At 37.2% G+C, this 21,179-nt stretch overlaps 1 protein-coding gene across 6 annotated transcripts in view; it reads right to left on the bottom strand.

Annotated features, from left to right (window-relative positions):
• The window catches only part of AK8 (adenylate kinase 8), a 159,635-nt gene that overhangs the window by 10,405 nt on the left and 128,051 nt on the right, over positions 1-21,179 (bottom strand). The window contains exon 12 of one of the 6 annotated variants that reach the window (XR_012473565.1): positions 19,025-19,216. The exons of the other annotated variants lie outside the window; for them this stretch is intronic. The gene's annotated coding sequence lies outside the window, so the exon portion shown is untranslated. The remainder of the gene's footprint in view (positions 1-19,024; positions 19,217-21,179) is intronic. 6 annotated transcript variants of the gene reach the window in all.

Here is a 21,179-nt window from a genome sequence, read left to right as displayed (position 1 = left end):
AATTGAGAGGATGCCCATCAATTGGGGAATAGTTGAACAAGTTATGGCATATGAATATTATGGAATACTATTGTTCTATAAGAAACCATGAATGGTTGGACTCTAGGGCAGCATAGAATAAATTATAGGATCTGATGCTAAGTAAAAGGAGTAGAACCAGGAGAATGTTTTACACATTAACAATAACATTGTGAGTTGATCAATTTTGATGGATGTAGCTCCTCTCAGCAATTAACTATACTATACTGTACTTTACTGTACTGTACTGTACTATACTATACTATACTATACTATACTATACTATACTATACTATACTATACTATACTATACTATACTATACTATACTATACTATATCCGGGAAAGAAAAACAAAACAAACCAAAAAAAACCCCTTCAGAATCTGATGAACACTACATTCACTTATTAAAATTTTTCTCTTATATCTTTCTTTCCTATTCCACAGTTTTCTTTCTTTTCCCTTAATCCTAATTTCTCATAGCAAAAATGACTAATCTGTGAACATGTTTAACAGAGATGTGTATGTACAAAATTCACCTATTTGCTACTGAGGGAAGGGGGTGGGAAGGTAGGGTAGAAGTAAATCATGTAACTTAAAAATATGTATATGCATATGGATGAATGTTGAAAAACTTTCACAACATACATCTTGGAAAAATAATATATCATTTTAAAAAAGAATATCTTGGACCTTTTGCTTTATTAAACCTTGGACCAGTAAAAAAAAAGAAAGAAAAGAAAATGAAGGATAAACATTAGGATTGTTGTGAAGAGAGAACTGATAAGATTTGGCAACTGACAGTATGAGGGGTGAAGGATATGAAAAGTTTAGGATGATTTCATGGTGAAAAACTCAGGTGATTAGGAAGATAGTAGAGTCCTAAAAAATAAATATGGAAGTTTAGAAAGGGGGAAGTTTATTTTGGAAGAAAGTGAGTTCCATAAAGGTTGGATATTCCTTCAATAGTAAGCAAGCTTCCCTTGTGTTTTAGTCCTATAAAGTATCCCACATGGAGAGAATTTGAGTGAAAATTATTATTTTCATGATTAAAACTATTCTTCCTTCCAAAATTATTTAGTCAATGACTGCCAAGGAAATCTCTGGATGGGAAGGAGAGAAATGATGCAGGGACAGCAGGGACAGCAGGGACACTCCTCCCCTTTGCTTCTCAGAATTCTTGTTTTCTTCAAGGCAAAAGTAAAAATACCACCTCCCCCATGAAGTCTTTTCTGATCATGCAAGTTCGTAGTTATCTTTCCCACTTTGGTTTATCTTGTATTAATCTTATTGGTATATATGGGAAACCCCCTTCCTTTTGATAGAATGCAAGCTATTTGAGGGCAGGAACAGTTTAATTTTTTGTTTTTTTATCTCTTTCCTCTAATCTTTTTTTAGGTTTTTGCAAGGCAAATGGGGTTAAGTGGCTTGCCCAAGGCCACACAGCTAGTATTAAGTGTCTGAGACTGGACTCTGAGACCCAGGTACTCCTGATTCCAAGTCCTGTGCTTTATCCACTACGCCACTTAGCTGCTCTCTTCTTTATCCTTTTTTTAAATTCTGAAAATAATCTCTTGCACAAAAGAGCAAAAGTGTTAATAATAAATTATTTATTCAAAAATGAAAACCAATGTACAAGTAACAAAAACAAAAAATAAAAGAATTGGTATCCAGGAGCCACTGGTTTTCATCTACATGCATAGTTTTAGTCCCCAAGACCACTGCCCAGATGTCAGTTCTTGCTGTTTCCACCAAAGAAAGTCATCAGGCATTATATGGATGTAACATTGTCTTACATAGTAGAGTTGAATAATTAGAATTGAATAATTAGCCAGTCCTTGGTAAGAGAATCAGAAATGGGGGTGTTATTTTTACTTACTATCATCATAGAAAATTTGGGGAGTCCAACAGCTCAAGAAAAGAAGTATAGGCAGGTACAAGTTCATCACACCTGGGCTGAACCCAACTGCCCATGAGACAGTTTCTTACCAGTCCTTACCTGCAAGGAGGAAAAGCACCAGCATGGTATGCAAGAAAAGACTTCTAGAACAGGAGTCAGGAGATCTGGGTTCAGGGACTAGCACCACCATCAGTTGTACAACTGTGGGCAATATAGCACAGCAAACATTTATCAAGTACTTGCTCTGAGCTCAATACTAGGGATACAAAAACAATGAAGGACAAAAAAAGATACAATCTCTGTCCCCAAGGAGCTTAGGAGGATATGACTGTCCAGAAGCAAGTAGAATCCAAGGGAAAATGTGATAGATGCAAAGGAAAGATTTAGGCCTAAGTAAGCTAAAAAAACCTGTGAACAAAAACACTTTCAGGGATAGCTACATGATGCAGTGGATTGAGCACCCACTCTGAAGTTAGGAGGACCCAAATTCAAATCTGACCTCAGAAACTTGACATTTACCAGCTATGTGACTCTGGGCATTTAACTCTGATTGCCTTTTAAAAAAAAAAAGGAAAAATACTTTCAACTGAAGTGGGGAGGGACAGCTTCATTAACAAAATTGTGGAATGAAGAGAGTTGAAGAAGAAATAAGTGTTCAGTGGCAGAGATGAGGAAGAGTGTTCCAGGGAGAGATCATATGGATGCAAGAGAGGGAAGGAGGAGATTCAAGAAATAGCTAATTGTTCATTTGGCTGTAATACTCAATGCATGAAGCAGAACAGTTTGAGTGAAGGGTGAAGGTACATTGGAACCAGATGATAGAAGGCCTTCAAATATCAAACTAAGGAGGTTGTGTTTTATCCCATGGACAACTGTCCATGGATTTGAACAACTGGTAATACATATTGTACATACTGAAACAGATTTCAGAAAGTGTGTGAAAGATGAATCAGGGTGAGGTAAGACTGGAAACCACAGAATCAGAGAATTACAGAGTTGGAAGAAACCACAATAGTCATACCCATAATGCCCTAAAAGAATTCCAATTAAAGCAGATATGGTAAGTGGGCATTCTGCCTTTCCAATGGGGGGGCAGGGTAGGGAACAAACCCATTACCATTATCTTCCTGACTTTGAAATATGACCTTAGACACTTCCTAGCTGTGTGAACGTAAGCAAGTCATTTAATCTTGTTTGTCTCAGTTTCCCCCATCTGTAAAATGAGCTGGCAAAGGAAATGGCAAACCACTTCAATAGCTTTGTCAAAACAAGCTCCAAATGGGGTCATGAAAAGTTAGATGCACCTAAAAAAATGCCTGAACAACAACAAAATATTAGAAAATTTTTCTTGATATCTGGAGTCTAAAATGCTTTTTTGCAGTTTCCACTAATTGATCCTGGTTCTGCCCTCTGGGACCAAACAGTCCATTTTCCTTTTAGGGATACAAAAAGTACGTGACAAGTATTTGAAAACAGTTATGTCCTGCTTTTCCCCAACTATTAAGGCTTCTCTTCTTCAGGCTGCTCATTCCTAGTTCCTTCAGTCTAACCTTATATGATATGCTCTCAAGACCCTTCATCATTCGTTTTGGTATTCTCTGGACGTTCTCCAGTTTAGCAATATCCTTTTCAAGCTGTGAAGCCCAGAACTAAACATAAAATTCCAGATATGGTTGATGAGGGCAGCATTCATATGAACTACAGACTTTTTATTCCTGGAAGTTGTTTCCCTATTAATATAGCCCAATATTGAAGTCATTCTTTGGCAGTCAGTCAGAGACAACAATATGGTACAATGGATGGTGTACCAGATCTGGAGTCAGTAAGACCTGAATTTAAATCCAGAATGAGACAATAACTGAGCAAGTCATTTAATCTCTGCTTCAGTTTCTTCATCTATAAAATGAAGGTGACAACAGCACCTACCTCCAAGGTGGTTGTAAAAACATGAGAATATCTGTGAAGTACTTTATAAAACTTCAAAAGCACCACTTAAATTGCTTATTATTATGATCATCATCATTATTTCACAATGACTCATATTAATCTTCCACTCTAATAAAACCCCCCAAACTTTCATCCAATTATTCTACCACTTATCTCAACTAAAGTCATGTGTAAAATTTTACATTTATACCTAGAGGACTTTATATTTTATTAGATTCTATTCAGTGATCTAGCCTGTCAATAATGCATTAACTATCCTTCTCAACTTGCTTTCAGTAGGAATCTGATAAGCATGACATTTATGCCTTTATCAAAATCTCTGACGAATATGTTACAGGGCACAGGGTCAATCAAGCATAGATTCCCCTAGGACATTCCACTGGAGACTTCTTGTTAAGTTGATACCAAACCACTAATGACTATTTTGAATCCAGTCATTTAACAGTTTCATAATTCTGGTATTATGTATTAACATGTATTTGTATTAGGATGTAATCTAAATCTCCCCATATTTTTCATGCTTTAGCAAAACTTTGATGAAGGGGAAGCTCAAGCTAATAGAATTCTTCTGACTTATGGGTTTAAGCAACCTTGTCATCAATAAAGTAAGGCTAAAATCCCATGACCTGTTCCTGATGGAGAACTTACTGGTTCTTTGTAATCAATCATTATCTCTTTCATCATCCATTCTAGAATTTTATCCAGAAAGATCAAGCATATTGATTCAATGTCCAGACTGTCCTCTTCCCCTTGGGGTGGCTAGGTGGCACAGTGGATACAGCACTGGCCCTGGAGTCAGGAGTACCTGGGTTCAAATCTGATCTCAGACACTTAATCATTACCTAGCTGTGTGGCCTTGGGCAAGCCACTTAACCCCATTTGCCTTGCAAAAAACCTAAAAGCAAAAAACAAACAAACAAAAAAAAACATTGCAGACTGTCCTCTTCCCTAGTTTGAAAATTAGGAAATTTATTTATCTCCAGCTATTTTCCATGATGTTTAATAATAATGGCTTAGCAATCACATCTTCCTGTTCTTTCAGTACCCAAAGTTACATAATTCACCTGGGCCATGGGGCTTGCATTCATTAAGCAAACAAGAAGGTGGTCTCTCACCATCTCCTCCTGGGAACCTACTTCCTGCTAGTCCTTTTGAGTTCACCTATTTCCAGTCTATCATACTTCCCAAACACCAGAGCAAAAGAACTAAACAGCTTTGCCTTCTCTGTTGTCAGTTATCATTTCATCCATCCTGACCATCTCTTCTTTGAGCTACCTTTTCTCCTAGTATTTCTAAAGAAGTCTCTTTTGGTGTCTTTAACTTCCCTTTTCAGCTTTGACTTCTCATCAACTTTAGCCCTCCTGATGGTATTTTTATGAGACCTTGTCACATTCATAATCATGCTATTGATTATCCTTGATCTCATCTTCTGTACAGATCTCTTTTAAAAAATTTAAGGTGCCTGATGAGCTGTCTGTGCCCTGATGCAGTCAGTCTCTTTGGAAAATGCTTTTTCCTCACTGATTCTTTCCCTCTTTTAGGTCAATCACCCTAATCAATAGGCATTTATTAAACAACAATTAGGTTCCAAGTACTGTGCTTAGTGCTATTTGGATCTTCAGAATTTTATTCTTAGAGTTTCTTCTGGGCTAACTTCCCTTGTAAAATTTTAGTCCATGGAATTCTATTTTACCTTCCACTAAACTCTGTGAAATCTGTTTTCCCCAAATCTAGGGTGCATGTCTGCCAAGTTTTCCTCTCCTCTATCACCCCCCTACCATCATTGCCACTTTGCCAGTAAAAATCAGATGCAATAAATAAAATTGGACCCCTGTTGTTTATTTCACCTTTTGAAGGATAAAATTATCATTAAGACAAACCAGTCATCAAGGTGAGGGCCAAGTCACCCCCCCCAACTCTGTTTTCCCATCTTTAAGATAAGAAAACTGGTGCTAACCTGATTTGCAGGGTTCCTCCAGCTCCTGGAGATTGGATTTCTAATCCATCAAGTATAAAATGTGTTTGCATAGAGAAATGCATGTAATTCTATGGCCCTAAATTCATGGTTTAAACATTAGTTTTGTGGGTGCAACTAAAACCCAAGGTCAGAATTGGCTGGAGTTAGTATCACCTTTTTCTTTTGAAAAAAAAATCATACAAAAAAGATCCCACATAGGGCAGATATTCTATTGGAAGGTCCTTTGCTCTTAAGACTCTTCAGGATCAGTCACATGAGACATTCCATCATCATTTGCAATGAAACAGACCAGGACAAAGCCTTCCAGGACCAGGGGGCTTAATTTTGAGAATGTACCTGAAATGTTTTTGTTTGTTTGTGTTTTTAAATTTTTGCAAGGAAAATAGGGTTAAGTGGCTTGCTCAAGGCCACACAGCTAGGTAATTATTAAGTGTCTGAGGTCACATTTGAACTCAGGTACTCCTGACTCCAGGGCTGGTGCTCTATCCACTGCGCCACCTAGCCACCCCTATTTATTTTTATAAGCTACAAATACACCCTAAACAAATGTCTATGGTATAAGTGTTAACATTAGCAGATTCTGCTATTGCATCCATCCTTGGCCAACACCACTGTTCACCCTATATTCTCATAGAACCCAGGGTTCTCACACTACAATTAACTATCTTCCCTACTTTTTACAGCTGATAGGCTAGATTTTCACACATGAATCTCTCCATTCAAGTTCATTTTGGTTTTTATTCTTTACTTCATCCTTCTTTCCTCCCAGATTCAATCCTTCTGTGTACTACACAGAAGCTATTGTGAACATGGGGAAAGAGGTGATGAAGAATGACTTTTAGAGCATTTCTGCTAAGATTGTTCACTTTTGCCAATGTTTCATCTCTCCCACAGTAGAAGACTCAATCTTTCTTAGCTAAGGCTCCAACCTGTTCCAAATCCTCCATCTTATTAGAGATGGCCTATGTTCCTTTAATGACAGGGTTAGTTTCTTAATTTACTTTCTTGGGACAAGTCATATATACATCAGAATCCCAGGGTTAAAGGTGAATAAGCTGCATTCCAAAGAACCTTTTCTCCCCTTTCCAATACTTTGTTGAGAAATCAATCTAGAGTAGCAGCAGCACCTTCATTTATTAAACCAACACTTTAATTACTCCAAAATTATGTTAAATCCTGGAAGCAAATATTGAAGCAGGGTCCTCTGAAGAATTTCATTATACCTGACAGAGTTGCAGTGAAGAGCAAATGGCTATAAAGTAACAGCCAAAACAACACATAAAGATATATATCGTTTTTAAATTTTTAAAAAAGCAAGCAGGTTATCATTTGTTGGATCACCCAAGTGTCAAAGGAAAAGAGTTTCATAATAGCAGAAATTTTCCATTTTAAAAGACCCCAGGTAAAAAAAATGCCCTTCAGCCCTCCAGTCTAATAGGGTATACTTCTGGAAAAACCCAAACTCAATTAAATATTAATAAATAAGGGTATTAATTAAAGGGAAAGCCCATCAAGAGAACCCCAATATGTTTACAGTGTCCCCAGGAAGCTGGAAAATTTCACAATCAAGTGTGTAAATGTTCTAAAAAAGGGTCCTGAATATTTTATGAATATTTGTCATAAAACAGAAATAATAACCACTGTGCAGAGCTATTAGAATTAATATTTATGCTGCCAGCCATGAAATATTCATGGGGACAGAGAAAGGGGGGCCGTAAGACAAGAATTAATTTACATTGGGCTCGGTTTACCCGCTGGCTTGATGTTTAAAGACGGGTTGACAAGCCTCTATATGAATCCGCCAGTCACTTTCAGCAGTAGGTGGAGTGGAAAGGGAGGGGAGGGGAGGAGAGGGAGAGAAGGGGGGGGAAATGGGTCCAAGCTGCTGACAGCTCACAGATTGAGTTTCTGACAGCCCTTAAAAAACCTAAACGGCCCCCCACCTTTTTTTCCCTTCTTCCATTGCCCAAGGCGCTCTGTACTGCCACCGTTCATCCGATCTCCCCTTCCATCTGCTGAAATTAACGAATTAATGAGAGCTATACGCTTTACTGTGGGGCCCTATGAATGTTTACAGGCGATTAAATTATAATGCCACGGAGCTGTATAATTCATGAACCAATTAAAGGAAGTGTTAGTTGATTTGATGGGATGAGGACGTACAAAATGCATTTAACTAATAGGGAACCGTGGGCTGCCGATCGGCCGGGCGGGCTCTCTCGGATTACGCGGCTAATTGCTCTACTTTATAGGGCTGTCACAGATAGCCATGCATATTTCATTGTTCTCAAATACTTCAATTGTTTGCTTTCGTGTCGCTGCTGTAATATGGAGAAGCCCAGCCAAACTTCAGTGTAGTTAAAGTACCATGCCACCAAGGCAGGCCGGTTGGGGCACCCGGAAAGGGGGGGGGGGGGAGGAGGAGGAGGAAGAGGCGGCGGCGGGGGATGGGATCAATGAGAGTGGGAGGGAAGGATAGGAAGGAGGACCTAACCTGAGCCCGCCGCCTTAAATGTCACTCTGCAATTACATGATTAAAAGGCCGAGCATTCGATCCCCTTTTGTTTTTACGACTTTAGACCACTAGTTCCCTATGCAAACTTCTTAACAATGAAAATATTGGTCAAGTGGTTGCAGGATTTGATGAGAGAGGATAGTGGATGGCTGCTGTGCAGTAGGCTGAGGAGCCTGGGCAAGTTCCCTTAATTGACCTCATCTCAGGGCTTTCCTTAGGCCTACAGGCTCAGTTTGCAGCCGCCAGACAACTAATACAAGTTCTCTTTTCTTTTCACCAAGAAAAATGCCCATTTCATCTCTTGCTTGCCTCGATTTGCCCATCTGTGAAGTAGGGTCATCTGGTGCTTCACGAATTACTTCCATTAAAAACTTCTACACGACAAGGAAACATACCATTATCATAAATTCCCTTGGTTTGCAACAGGGAAGGAAAGAGCAGAGAGGACAAAGAATTGCCCTTAGAGAGAGCTGAATTATCCTGGTTCTCAGGGAAAATATATAATGCTTTTACTTACATGACTCCATATGCTGAAGTACATAAGAGATGAAGGCAGCTGATTTCCCAGCTGGGAGAATGTGGGATGTCTAATTTAGAGAGCTGCCACATTATGTTCACTCTTTATACCAACAATTTCAGTTTACTCTGCAAGGAACGGGGAACTCGACAGCAGGCTGTGTTGGGTTTTTTGCTCCTCCAGCACATCCTAGACCGACAGACCCCAGCATTGATAAACTATTAATTTTGATAACACAGTTGACTCTGATCATCTGGGCTACTGGCATCTTCCTTTTAAATGGTTAAGCTCTTCCATAAGAAAAGATCAAGAAGTAGAAGGGGCAGTGAAGTGATGCAGTGGATAGAGCACTGGCCCTGGAGTCAGGAGGATCTGAGTTCAAATCTCACCTCAGACACGTAATAATTACCTAGCTGTATGACTTTGGGCAAGTCACTTAGCCTCATTATCTTGCTGAGTTCGAGTGGAACCTGTTTCCTCCTCATACACACCCAAAGCTAAATCTTCTGGAAAGTGCTATAGATCCCTTCTAATCCTATCTAATCTGAGAAAGGAGGCTGAGTTGCTTCTCTTAAAACTTCATGTATTTAGCTTTAATAAAATGAAGGGGGCTAGATACCTTCGATACCTTCTGGATTTAAATCTGTGATTCAAATGATATATGAATGCTATGGAATAATAGTGAAGTCTAGAAGTTTTTTCTTGTTCTTTTTTTAAATGTAATACTGACAAATTAGAAATCAGTCAAATTGAAGGGTTCCCTCCTACGTGGTAAGGAATATATGTACTTATGACCAGTTAGTGATCACTAACTTGTCTATCATCTAATTCATCACAGGTCTAAGTATTGGGGGGGCATGGGAAAGAGAGTCCATGAATGAAGGTTTAAGGACAATGAGAAGAAGTTGAGGAGTTTCATATACATATCTTCAGGTTTAGGGATAATTGAATTTAGACCTATACCATTGCTGTAACAAATACATTGAATTGCAAAAATTAAAATTATTTTTAATACACTTTGGTTGGCCTAATGGTAAAAGAATAAATAGTAGCTAAGTAGTCTAATTAGCATCTCTGTCCAATACTGTATTTTTCAGTGATATTTTGGGATAATGTGAATTATGGGATGGTAGGGACATTCCTTTTTTTTACCACATCCTCTATGTTAACTTGTATACTTTCTATACCTTCCTCCCCATCCCAGTTCCTTTCCTCTAACTCTTCTCTTCTAGATCAGAGAAGGTAATAATTCTTTAAGCCAGACAGCTACAAGCAAATTCTACCTTTCCAGGACAATTGTGCTAAATAGAATTATAGTTAAATGCATATCATCCTCAACTATTGACTTCTCAAAACTCAAAGTCCTCTGGAAAATGGATATGCTAAAATAAGCACTTCACCTTATAATATTGTACAAAGTAGATAAGGACATAACAGTTGTCTTACTGCCCTCAGAGAAACTGCCTGAAATGCATTCCCAACATTAGTCTCATTGCAAAGTCACCATGCATACTATGAATGACTGAGGAAGACTCTAAGCACTTCAACACGTCTACTAACAAACATTTCATTCAAATAATTTAAAAATGAAATTAAAGTCAATGAAAGTTGAAAAGTCCCTGAAATAAGTTGCAATATGATTGTGAGAGCCTCATGGATGAGTTCTAAACTTGACCTGATATTCAAATTACCAAAAAAAAAATTGTTTATACTTCTATTGTAAACTCTAAATTCATGTTATGTATTCATGGTATTTTGTTTTTGTTACACTAATTAACACCCCAGAGAGGGTGGGGGTGGGGAGGGGAATGAAATGATGTACTAAATTCTGCAAATGTCTGATTTTTACAACTTGTAATTCATAAAAGGCCCCCAAGTTCAGTCAAAATTTTCATGTCAAGTTATGACTTTAAAAGGTTTGATGCATGATTAGTCTTTTCATACAAACTATGAACAAAATCTTGATTCATGAATTGATTATTTTTGTTGTGACCATTGGTAAAGATTTCAAAGTGTGTATGAAAACACCAATTTATGACTAACCACATAAGTAAGCACTGCAGAAGAAAAGTTGTGATCTTTCTGGTTTGGAGTAAGACAAGTAGGGAACTTTTTCCTCCTCCACTATCTCCCCACCTGCCAATTGAGGCTAAATAGAACAGTCCCAAATAGGCAAAGTGCAGATATTTAGGTAGCTACTACAACTGCAGCTAACCAACAGATGACTCTGTGCTTGTTTGCTTGTGTGTGTGTGTGTGTGTGTGTGTGTATACAATCATTCAGCTTGATCCAGTAGAATTTCCCTTTAGAGTACCACTTTACAGCTCAGTTCTTTTGTTCAAGGTGACTTTTTAAGTCAAGAATTTTAAGTCCTTTTAATGATGAGTTATGACTTTTAAGATATGCTTTTTTAAATGGAATTGTGCTAAGGATATCTGATTTACTTGGGATTTTGTTTAAGTATATGATATACAAGGAAGAAATCATTAACCATATCTGATGCAGATTTTCAAATGGGCAGGGCTGTCACAGTATTTATGTTGTAGTGCACCAGTTTCCTTCTTAGTGCACCAGTTTCCTTCTATCTCCTTTATCTTCCCCTTCCTCTCTAACTTTTCCTTCTCCAGTCTACCTTCTGTTCTCTATCTTCTGTTCCTGTACATCTTCTCATCAGCTCAGTCATCTGCCCAAGAATTTCATCCTCTCAACTTCCATCTTTCTCAGACGCTCATAAGCAAGCACCATCAGTCAAAGCTATACCTCCCTTCTCTCTGAAAAAATTACTAATAATTGGCTTAACTGAATTTGTTGTTAGGTTCTAAGGGCAGATACTACAGTGATTACTGGGAAATGTTGATGATATAAAAAGCAAAATACATTAATTAAATCTCAAAAGTCATTGCCAAGTTTATTTGTTTTTTTTTTTTTAGTTTTTGCAAGGCAGTGGGGTTAAGTGGCTTGCCCAAGGCCATACAGCTAGGGAATTATTAAGTGTCTGAGGCCGGATCTGAACTCAGGTACTCCTGACTCCAGGGCCAGTGCTCTATCCACTGTGCCACCTAGTCTCTGCCCTCACCTTTCTTAATATATCTCTTTTATTATAAGATTTACTGTAACAGATTCAGAGAGGTAACAAATTAAACCATACCTCCCCAAAACACAACTATAAAAACAAAGGTCTTTTATAATCTAGCCAGTTGACAAGGCAGGTTGTTCGACTTAACTCCTAATATCAGCGTTACAAATAGATTCTAGGTTCCACTATACAATCTCTTCTTTTCTGAGATTTAGCATGCCTAAAACTTTAGTGTCTGGGATGAGTTACTAATGGAAATAACTACAAATTGAAACTTGGACTGGATTCTTTAATCTTCAGAGCAGACTCATCATAATGATAAAGGACACTAACTTTTTATATATTTCAACCTGAGACTAATTCAATGATCTAGGTATACTGAACAAACTCTACTAATGTCCTGGAAAAAATGTTCTAGGTTAAACTGTTTATCAAAGCTATACTTAAGTTAAACTTCTTAAATGGACACTACCTAGAATTGGAAACCTGAATTTGTAGATAAGCTTTTTCTAAACTTTCAGCTGGACAGTCAGACTTGCAATTTAAAACCAAGGCTCCAAGTCCAGAGCTTGAAACTGATGAGTCTCCAAGGACTGTTATTTGAAATCAAACTGTGACTGTCTTTCAGTGCTATCAAAGCTGGAGTACTTTTTGACTAGATCCTTCTCATTGTATCTTCAGTGTGTTTATCACTTAGAATGGTTCTCCCTTTTTGCATATCTCAGGCTCACAATGGCTAATATCTGGATGTGCCAATGAGTCCACAAATGCATATACCTATTTCTATAAGAGAGCCCTAGTTACAAAATGGAGCCTATTCAAAGATTAAGAGATATTTGTTTTATGTTATCCAGTGGGCATTTAAAAACCCATTGAACTTAGTATAGGTTGGCAAAGAAGATTGGTATAGGACCACATGTGTGGGCCACAATATTCCAAGATATGACAGTGATGGCCACCTTGTAGGAAAGAACAACAAGTGCAGATTCACCAGGGCAAGGGGATTTTGGAAGGCCTAGAAAATCATCCTCACTTTTTCTTTCCTTGAGGTCAGTCCTGTGCCTTAAGAGAAATACTAGGCCTCAGCAGAAGAGCTAAATAAAGCTGCAATAGGGGTTAGCTCATGGCCCTGAAAAATCCATTCGGCACAGTGAAAACTGCATAGAATAAAGAAAAGAGAAGATGGGTAAATTCTCATTGAAATCTCTGCTGGCAACAGCTGACAGGAGACATCAGAATATGGCAATGTCAGAGAATCAGAAGCACAGCACGAATTACGTTCTTTGATGCTTTTGAAGCACCTTGGATATATTCAATCACAAAGATGTATTTCGGTTCGGTATGGAAATGGCTATTTGCATTTCAATATGTTGGAGCAGGACTGCCAATACAAACAGGGACCCATGAAGAAGAGATCAGCTTACTGGAGTGAAAACCACAAGGTGACATCTAGGAGACCTTTAAGATGAAACACAGCCCAGCTTGTAACATTTTTGTTGACTTACCAATATTTCTGAATGATTGGGTTTTCAAATGAGATCAGTCAGCATGCAAATGAGGAAACAGGATTAAGACATTGTCTCTATCTGATTGGATGTGGAGTTTATCAAAGAGTCTTTTTTTTGTATCAAATTTCCATCATAAAAGGTCAAACTTTCAACTCCTATTACTCTTGCTAACTGCATTTCCTGTGACTGCTGGTTTATTCCCAAAGCTGTTGCACAAAGGCAAAATTTAACAAAATGCAAACCAACACACACACACACACACACACACACACACACACACACAACTATTGCATCTGTCAAATGCAGTGGACCGACATTTTCCAATCTGATTCTATTTTTCTCAAAAATAAAAAAAGGCCTTACAGCCAAAACATCACCTCTAACCTGATTAGCTATTCCCAGCTGATATTTTTATCATCTCTTTTCCCTTTTCAGCTGACAGGAGCATTCACTGTAGTGCTAGAATATTTGGATTTTACAACTCGGTCATCTAAAATATTTAAAGGGTTTTTCATATTTTCCATGTGTTAAGGACCTAGAGCAGCATCATGTCTCTGGCATCTCATGAATTGTTCCCTTGGCCTACAGCTCTGTTCAGGAGCCAGTCTGAGGTCTTGGGTGATGCTCTACCAGGAACAGGCAGAATCACCCCAGGAGAGACTGCTGCAGGTCTGCCTATGGCATAGGCTTGCACACTTGCCAGGTAGTTTGCTAACCAAACATTTCCTAATCCCCTTTGCACCAGAAGGCATAGGTTTTAAAGAAATGTATTCAGCTGGAATATTGAAAGCTACAAATTGTTTGCTAGACCAGCAACAAAATAGGATGCAGGGAGTAAAAAGGGACCCCTAGAAATCACCTAATTTTTTAAGCTTAAGTAAATTCTAATCATCCCAGAGGGCAAGTTGACCTTTATCCTTAAAGATTTTCGAGAAAAAAGATTCATTCCATCAGCTCCCGTGGTAGTTATCAGCAATGTGGTCCAATCTTTCTAGTAACTAACTTTTTCATTATGTATAATTTGAATCCTTTTTGGTTCATTTTATGCTTCTTTCCCATTGTACTGTTCTCATCTGAGAGAGAGAAAACATCAGTTTCTATGTTCTCCATATAAACTATATTCTTTATATAATGTTTTATGTAATACATATAAATAATATTTTGGATGTGTATACAACACAGCTCACATGTAGATAAACATATACACACTTATATGTGTCTGTATATAAGTTCATGCAAATATACATTCATCTGCTAGGGTATGGACAGATGAATTCTCATATTCTCTATAAAGGTCTCTAGACAATACAAAAAAAGTCATTGTACATGAGGCAGGAAGAACACAGTATATTTTCTTACCCAAATTAAATGATTTTTCAGTGTCCTGAACCTGACTCAATCTGTCTTTGAAGGTTCAAACCAGCAGGATAAATAGGTGATGGAAAGACTTCTACTTTCCTAAAACTACCCCATGCTTGTCTTTGGCTACCCCAGGAGATTGAAAGAACCAAAAATAGGTGCTCTTTGGATCTCCACATTCTAACTCTGTATTTTCCAACTGCTGCTGGATGGATTCTCTGAACTATGCATCTCCACTTAGTGTGTCTATTGTACAGTGAGTGCAATGACTTAAAGGTCAATGTCTGATTAATATTATCAACTGACTGACCAACATCTTACTCTAACTAGTCCAGTCTATCCCTGTCTAGAACCAGACAGTGCAATTTTATTATGGTTTTGAAAAGAACTCTGAAGGTCAAATGGTTGGGTTTTTGGCAAGTTATGAGCATTTGGCTTTATGGAATGAAGTTATTAATGTCACAAGCAAAAGTCTGTGTAAGTCAAATTAAAGTCAGTATGCTCATAAAATGGCTCTCTCAATATCATTATCATCACAACATATATAACTCATCAGATTAGTACCTAGAGATTTCTGCTCATCTGATTTTCTCTGTTCTTCTTATTACTCAACAACTAAATGTTTCACAAAGTCATTTCCTACCGAAATATTTATGTTCTCAAATGTTTATTATCCTCTCTATCATGATCAAGATTTTATGAGCACTCTATACCAACTGTGAATTAAATGCATAATTTCTGATCCATCAAAATCCAGTTTGGCACTCTGTCTGTGTTATATAGCAGCTGCAATGGACACCAGACAGGTTGTAAGAGAACTGATCTGGACAGAGCACCCAAAACAACTGATATTTCTCATCAAGGGACTTAGTGTTCACCACTATTAACTAGTAACCAGGTGGAAAATTCATGGATCCCATTGAGTTGTTAGAGGGACTGAGTAATTATAAAAAATTCTTTTGATGGAATTTATAGAAAAAATTCAGGAAAAGTTTCTTAATAGTAAGAGAAGAAGAGGGAGGGGTACCAGAACACTGACCAGAATACTGTGTTAACTAAGGGACTATTTTCCAGTCCACCATATTCAATTCAAAGGAAAAAGAGAATCTGCCTGGCTAACTTATTGGAGTCAGAATAAATCACAACCTTTAAATGTAAAAGAGGGTCCAGAATTGTAACTAAGATTTTTTTTTAATCTAATATTTAGGATTAACTATCATCAGAAAGCCACCAGATCTTTGCTTAGTGACTCTGGGGTTGAGGTTCATTGAATATTAAGAGCCAGGAGTGAAGAATATGAACATAAAACATTGAACACTAGAGTTGGAAGGGACATTACAGACAGGAGAGATCTGAGAAAATTAAAAGCCTATAACAGAAAACAGAGTATCAGAGCTGGAAGGGGTCTTAAATGTTATCTAGTGCTAGAAAAAGTCATCAAATTGTGGGGAAATTTTGGTACTCAAAATCTATTTTTTTTTTTGGTTTTGAAAGGCATTGGGGTTAAGTGACTTGCCCAAGGTCACAGAGCTAGGTAATTATTAAATGTCTGAGGTCACATTTGAACTCAGGTCCTCCTGACTGCAGGGTCGGTGCTCTATCCACTGCACCACTTAGCTGCCCCTAGTACTCAAAATCTTTTTTAAAAATTGTTTTTCTTAATATTTTAATATTTTACATGTTAAAACTTTTTAACATTCATTCTTGTTTATAAGATTTTTGAGTTCCAACTTTTTCTCCCTTTTTCCCATCCCTCCCCTCTCCCCAAGACAGCAAGCAATCTGATATAACTTAAACATACACAAACATGTTAAATATATATTTCCACATTAGTCATGTGGTGAAAGAAGAATTAGAGCAAAAGGGAAAAAAACATGAGAAAGGAAAAACAAGAAACACAAAAGTAAAAGTAATACATACTTTGAGCTTCACTCAAGACTCCATATTTCTTTCTCTGGTGGTGGATGGCATTTTCTATTATGAATCTTTTGGAATTGTCTTCGATCATTGTATTGCTAAGAAGAACTAAGTTTATCATAGTTGATCATCTCACAATATTGCTGCTATTGGGTACAATATTCTCCTGGTTATGCTCACTTCACTCAGTATCAGTTCATGTAAATCTTTCCAGGCTTTTCTGTTGCCCACTCCATCATTTCTCATAGTATTCCATTACATTCATATACCACAACTTGTTCAGTCATTCCGCAATTGATAGGTATCTCAATTTCCAATTCTTTGCACCCCCAAAGTTACATGGCTAGATAATTATTGTCCGAGGCCAAATGTGAACTCAAGTCCTCCTGACTCCAGGGTCATGCTCTATCCATTGTGCCCCTAGCTACCCTGCTATAAATATTTTTATACATGTAGGTCCTTTTCCCTCTTCTATGATCTCTTTGGGACACAGGCCTAGTAGAGATATTGCTAAATCAAAGGATATGTACAGTTTTAGAGCCCTTTGGGTTTAGTGAAACTCAAAATCTTACAAAAATGAATATTATAATTATCTTTGCATGTAATTGGAAAAAATAAAATACTATTAAGTACACAAAAGTTATCTAATTCAATGCCTTCATTTTACTCATGGAAAAATTGACCTAAAATGGTCAAAGGATTTACCCAAGACCAAAGCAGTAGTCCCTAGTCTAGACTTTCCCTGGGAACCCGGCATCATGGGAATTAGTGAGATTTATTTGGAGAAATGTGTTCATTTTGAAAATGTTTTTGTTTCTCCTGGTCCTAGAACCATCTTTAGAAGGTGCATTTCAGCTGGGTTTATTGTTGCTTTGTTTTTTTTTTTTCAAAAATAGAATTTTTATGACTTTCTATGTGTTGTTAGATATGGGAACAATTTCTCCAAACCAAGCTCCATTGTACTAGAGCAGAAATGTACAAGATGAGGCCCACACCCCAGATTAAAATGTAACAGGGAATTTTTATTTATAGAAAGTCAAAATTTATTAATTGTATATATATTTTTAGTTGCATATTTTTAAATTAAGTATAAATCAGTAGCAAAGGGAAAAGAGATTCAGGTTATAAATTAGGAACATAACAACAAACAAACTAACAAAAATTTAAACCAAAGAACCCAACAAATTAAAGACAAATCAAGATTGGAAGAATCTGTCAGTTTAAAAACTTCTGACATATTTTAAGTATGCTAAAGTTTACCTTGAAGTCAGAATTATTGTCTTTTTTGACAGTAATCATACTGAACAAAAGAGTGATCAGTAAAACTCAACTTGTTATAGGAACCGCCTGGGGCTTGACTCCTGAAGTTTGTGATGTTCACCAATTGAGAAATTTTTTAACAATATAAATAAAAATACTACAGTTTGAGAACAATGTCTCAGAGAAAATAATGTAGTCTTCTGGAGAATGGTGAGAGGATCAAATAAAATAAGAGTGTCTAAAGGGTGTTTTCTCTAAGACTTCGAACAAGGCTTATTTCCTTTCCTATCAAAATATCAGGTCAATCCCAAATTTCTACTTAACAGAAGTACTATAACCAGAGGAAAATTAAGTGGTTTTCAGTGTTTTTCTTTTACATTTCCTGAAGAGGGTAGATATGAATATGATTTGTTTCCTTACCAGTGAGCACTGTTATTTTTCCAATTCTGACCCAACTACTCAGAGCACTAAAAAATTATATAATATCCTCAAAATGAATTCCAAATACAAGTTAACTGAGAACCATCCCAATTTATGCAGATATGCTTAAGTAGTATTATCATTCCTTCTACATAATGTGTACCCTATGAGTCAATTTTTGCATTAGCCCCACTTCTGGAAAATGGATTTCTCAGTGTTTGAATTTTGACACCAGTTAAGTGGGTCATTCCACAGTTATGCTATTCTGCCAAATCATATGTGATTCATCATCATTTAGTACAATCCACTGGATTCATCTAGAACTCCTAGAGTTCTAGGAGACATTTTAAGATATTCTGAAGGGGGCAGCTAGGTGGCACAGTGGGGCCTCAGACACTTAATAATTGCTTATACCTAGTCAAAAAAAACCTGCCTTCTCAAGGCAGCTGAGAAGACCAATACTAAGCATTTGTATTTCAGCATCTCAGGAATGGTCAAAGTGAGAAAGGCAGTATGGAAAGAACAGTATTATTTACTTTCTTATTGAATGAACACAAAGGGCTTCCATTTCTACCCACAGACCTAGTTCTCATGGAATCATAGAAAGTACCTTAGAAACTAGTGTCCAAAGAAGTGAAATGAGAAAACACCACCATCCCCTTTGCAGAGAAGAGAAGAACACAGTTGTTGCGCATTTCATATATTTTCAGATTTTCATGGATGTATTGACTTGTTTTAAAACATTTTAGCCTCTTCCTATTTTATTCTTTAAAATATGGTATCTGATGTATGGGATGATCCTCTAGAAAGGGGAAGAAAAAAAGAATGCTGAAAGAAATTCTGTAAATTCAGATTTTTTTTTAAAAAACACAACATATGTCAACAAAAAAATTTTTTAAAAGAAATTAGTCCAACTCTTTCATTTCATATATAGGAAACTGAGGCCCAGAAAGTAATAATGAGTTTCCCAGAATCACCCAGCTAATGGGACAGGAAAACAGAAGAGTTATGTCAATGAAAGGAGAAAATGGACTGGGAATCCAAGTAAATATATGAGTAGCACCTGCAATTAATTTATAGACTCCCTCTTATACACTTGTACCAAGTATTTAAAATCAATAGAGGTATATTATGGTATTTAAATAAAGGGTCTCTGTCTAGTCAGATCTAGGTTCAAGTCCTGGTCTTTATCACCTATTGGCTTTCTGATCAATCCTTAGCAAGTCTAGAACCTCTCAATGTACCCACTTTAGATCTATAAGTTGCAGAATAGTTGTTATATGACTTGATAAAAGAATCTCCTCACTAAGACTTCCCTATACTAATGTATGTCATGGAACACTATTGTTCTATTAGAAACCAGAAGGGATGGGAATTCAGGGAAGCCTGGAAGGATTTGCATGAACTGATGCTGAGTGAGATGAGCAGAACCAGAAAAACATTGTACATCCTAACAGCAACATGGGGGCGGGGATGATCAATCTTAATGGACTTGCTCATTCCATCAGTGCAATAATCAGGGACAATTTAGGGCTCTCTGCAATGGAAAATACCATCTGAATCCAGAGAAAGAACTATGGAGTTTGAACAAAGACCAAGGATTATTACCTTTAATTTAGGAAAAAAAACCCTGATATCTTATTGTCTGATCTTGCCATCTCTTATACTTTAAGTTTCTTCCTTAAGGATATGATTTCCCCTCTCATCACATTCCATTTGGATCAATGTATACCATGGAAAGAATGTAAAGACTGGCAAATGGCCTTCTGTGGGGGGTGAGGGGAAGAAAGTAAGATTAGGGGAAAAATTATAAAACTCAAAATAAATAAAATCTTTATAATTAAAAAAAAGACTTCCCTATACCAATGGAATCAAAAGTAGAGATTATTTTTAAAAATCAAACAAAGGAAGAAGTCATTTAAAACATGAAAATAACATTGAATTCAGAGCTGGGAGGAACCTCAGAGAATTTCTGGCTCACTCCTACTTAAGATACCAAAAAGGAAGCTGTGAGAGAGGCAAAGTAATTTGCTTAAGATCACCCAGACAGTTAGTGGCAGAGTTGTGCCTAGGTAGAGATTTCTTGTTTCCATTATAGAATATTACTCTGGATTGCTTAAAGAGCCCCAATTAGCAACATGAAAAATCCTCAAAAGATATTCATGTACCTGTGACACCACTTCCCCTCTTCCATACCTGTCACACCCTATCAGCAGCTCCTATTGGTTCTGTCTTATTAGCTGTGTGACCCTGAGCAAGTCACCTAGCCTTGTTTGCCTCAATTTCCTCATCTATAAAATGAGCTGGAGAAAGAAAAGGCAAAGTACTCTAGTATCTTTGCCAAGAAAACCCCAAATGAAGTCATGAAGAGTCCAACATGACTAAAAAATGACTAAAAACAACAAATTGGTTCCCATCTATTGTTTGGTTTTTTGCAACGCAAAAAGGTTAAACAGCTAGGTAATTATTAAGTGTCTGAGGTCACATTTGAATCAGGTCCTCCTGATTCCAAGGCTGGTGCTCTATCCACCACATTACCTAGCTGCCCCCTCTGCCACATGTATTGTATTCACCAACCCTCTCCATTCCCAGTATTAGTATCCTAGTTCAGGGACTTTATAAACCAGTGGGGAAGAATATTATTTTAAAAAATCAACCACTCACATATTAACAAATCTTTCTGCCTCCATTCACTCCCCACTTTCCATCATTCATACCAATGCCAAAATAACATTTTTTACATGTCACTTCTCTGCTCAAAAATA

The sequence above is a fragment of the Macrotis lagotis genome, chromosome 1 (assembly GCF_037893015.1).
Source record: "Macrotis lagotis isolate mMagLag1 chromosome 1, bilby.v1.9.chrom.fasta, whole genome shotgun sequence".
Taxonomy (NCBI): Eukaryota; Metazoa; Chordata; class Mammalia; order Peramelemorphia; family Peramelidae; genus Macrotis; species Macrotis lagotis.
The sequence above is the reverse complement of the archived record's forward strand: the minus strand, read 5'-3'. Positions and strand labels throughout refer to the sequence as shown.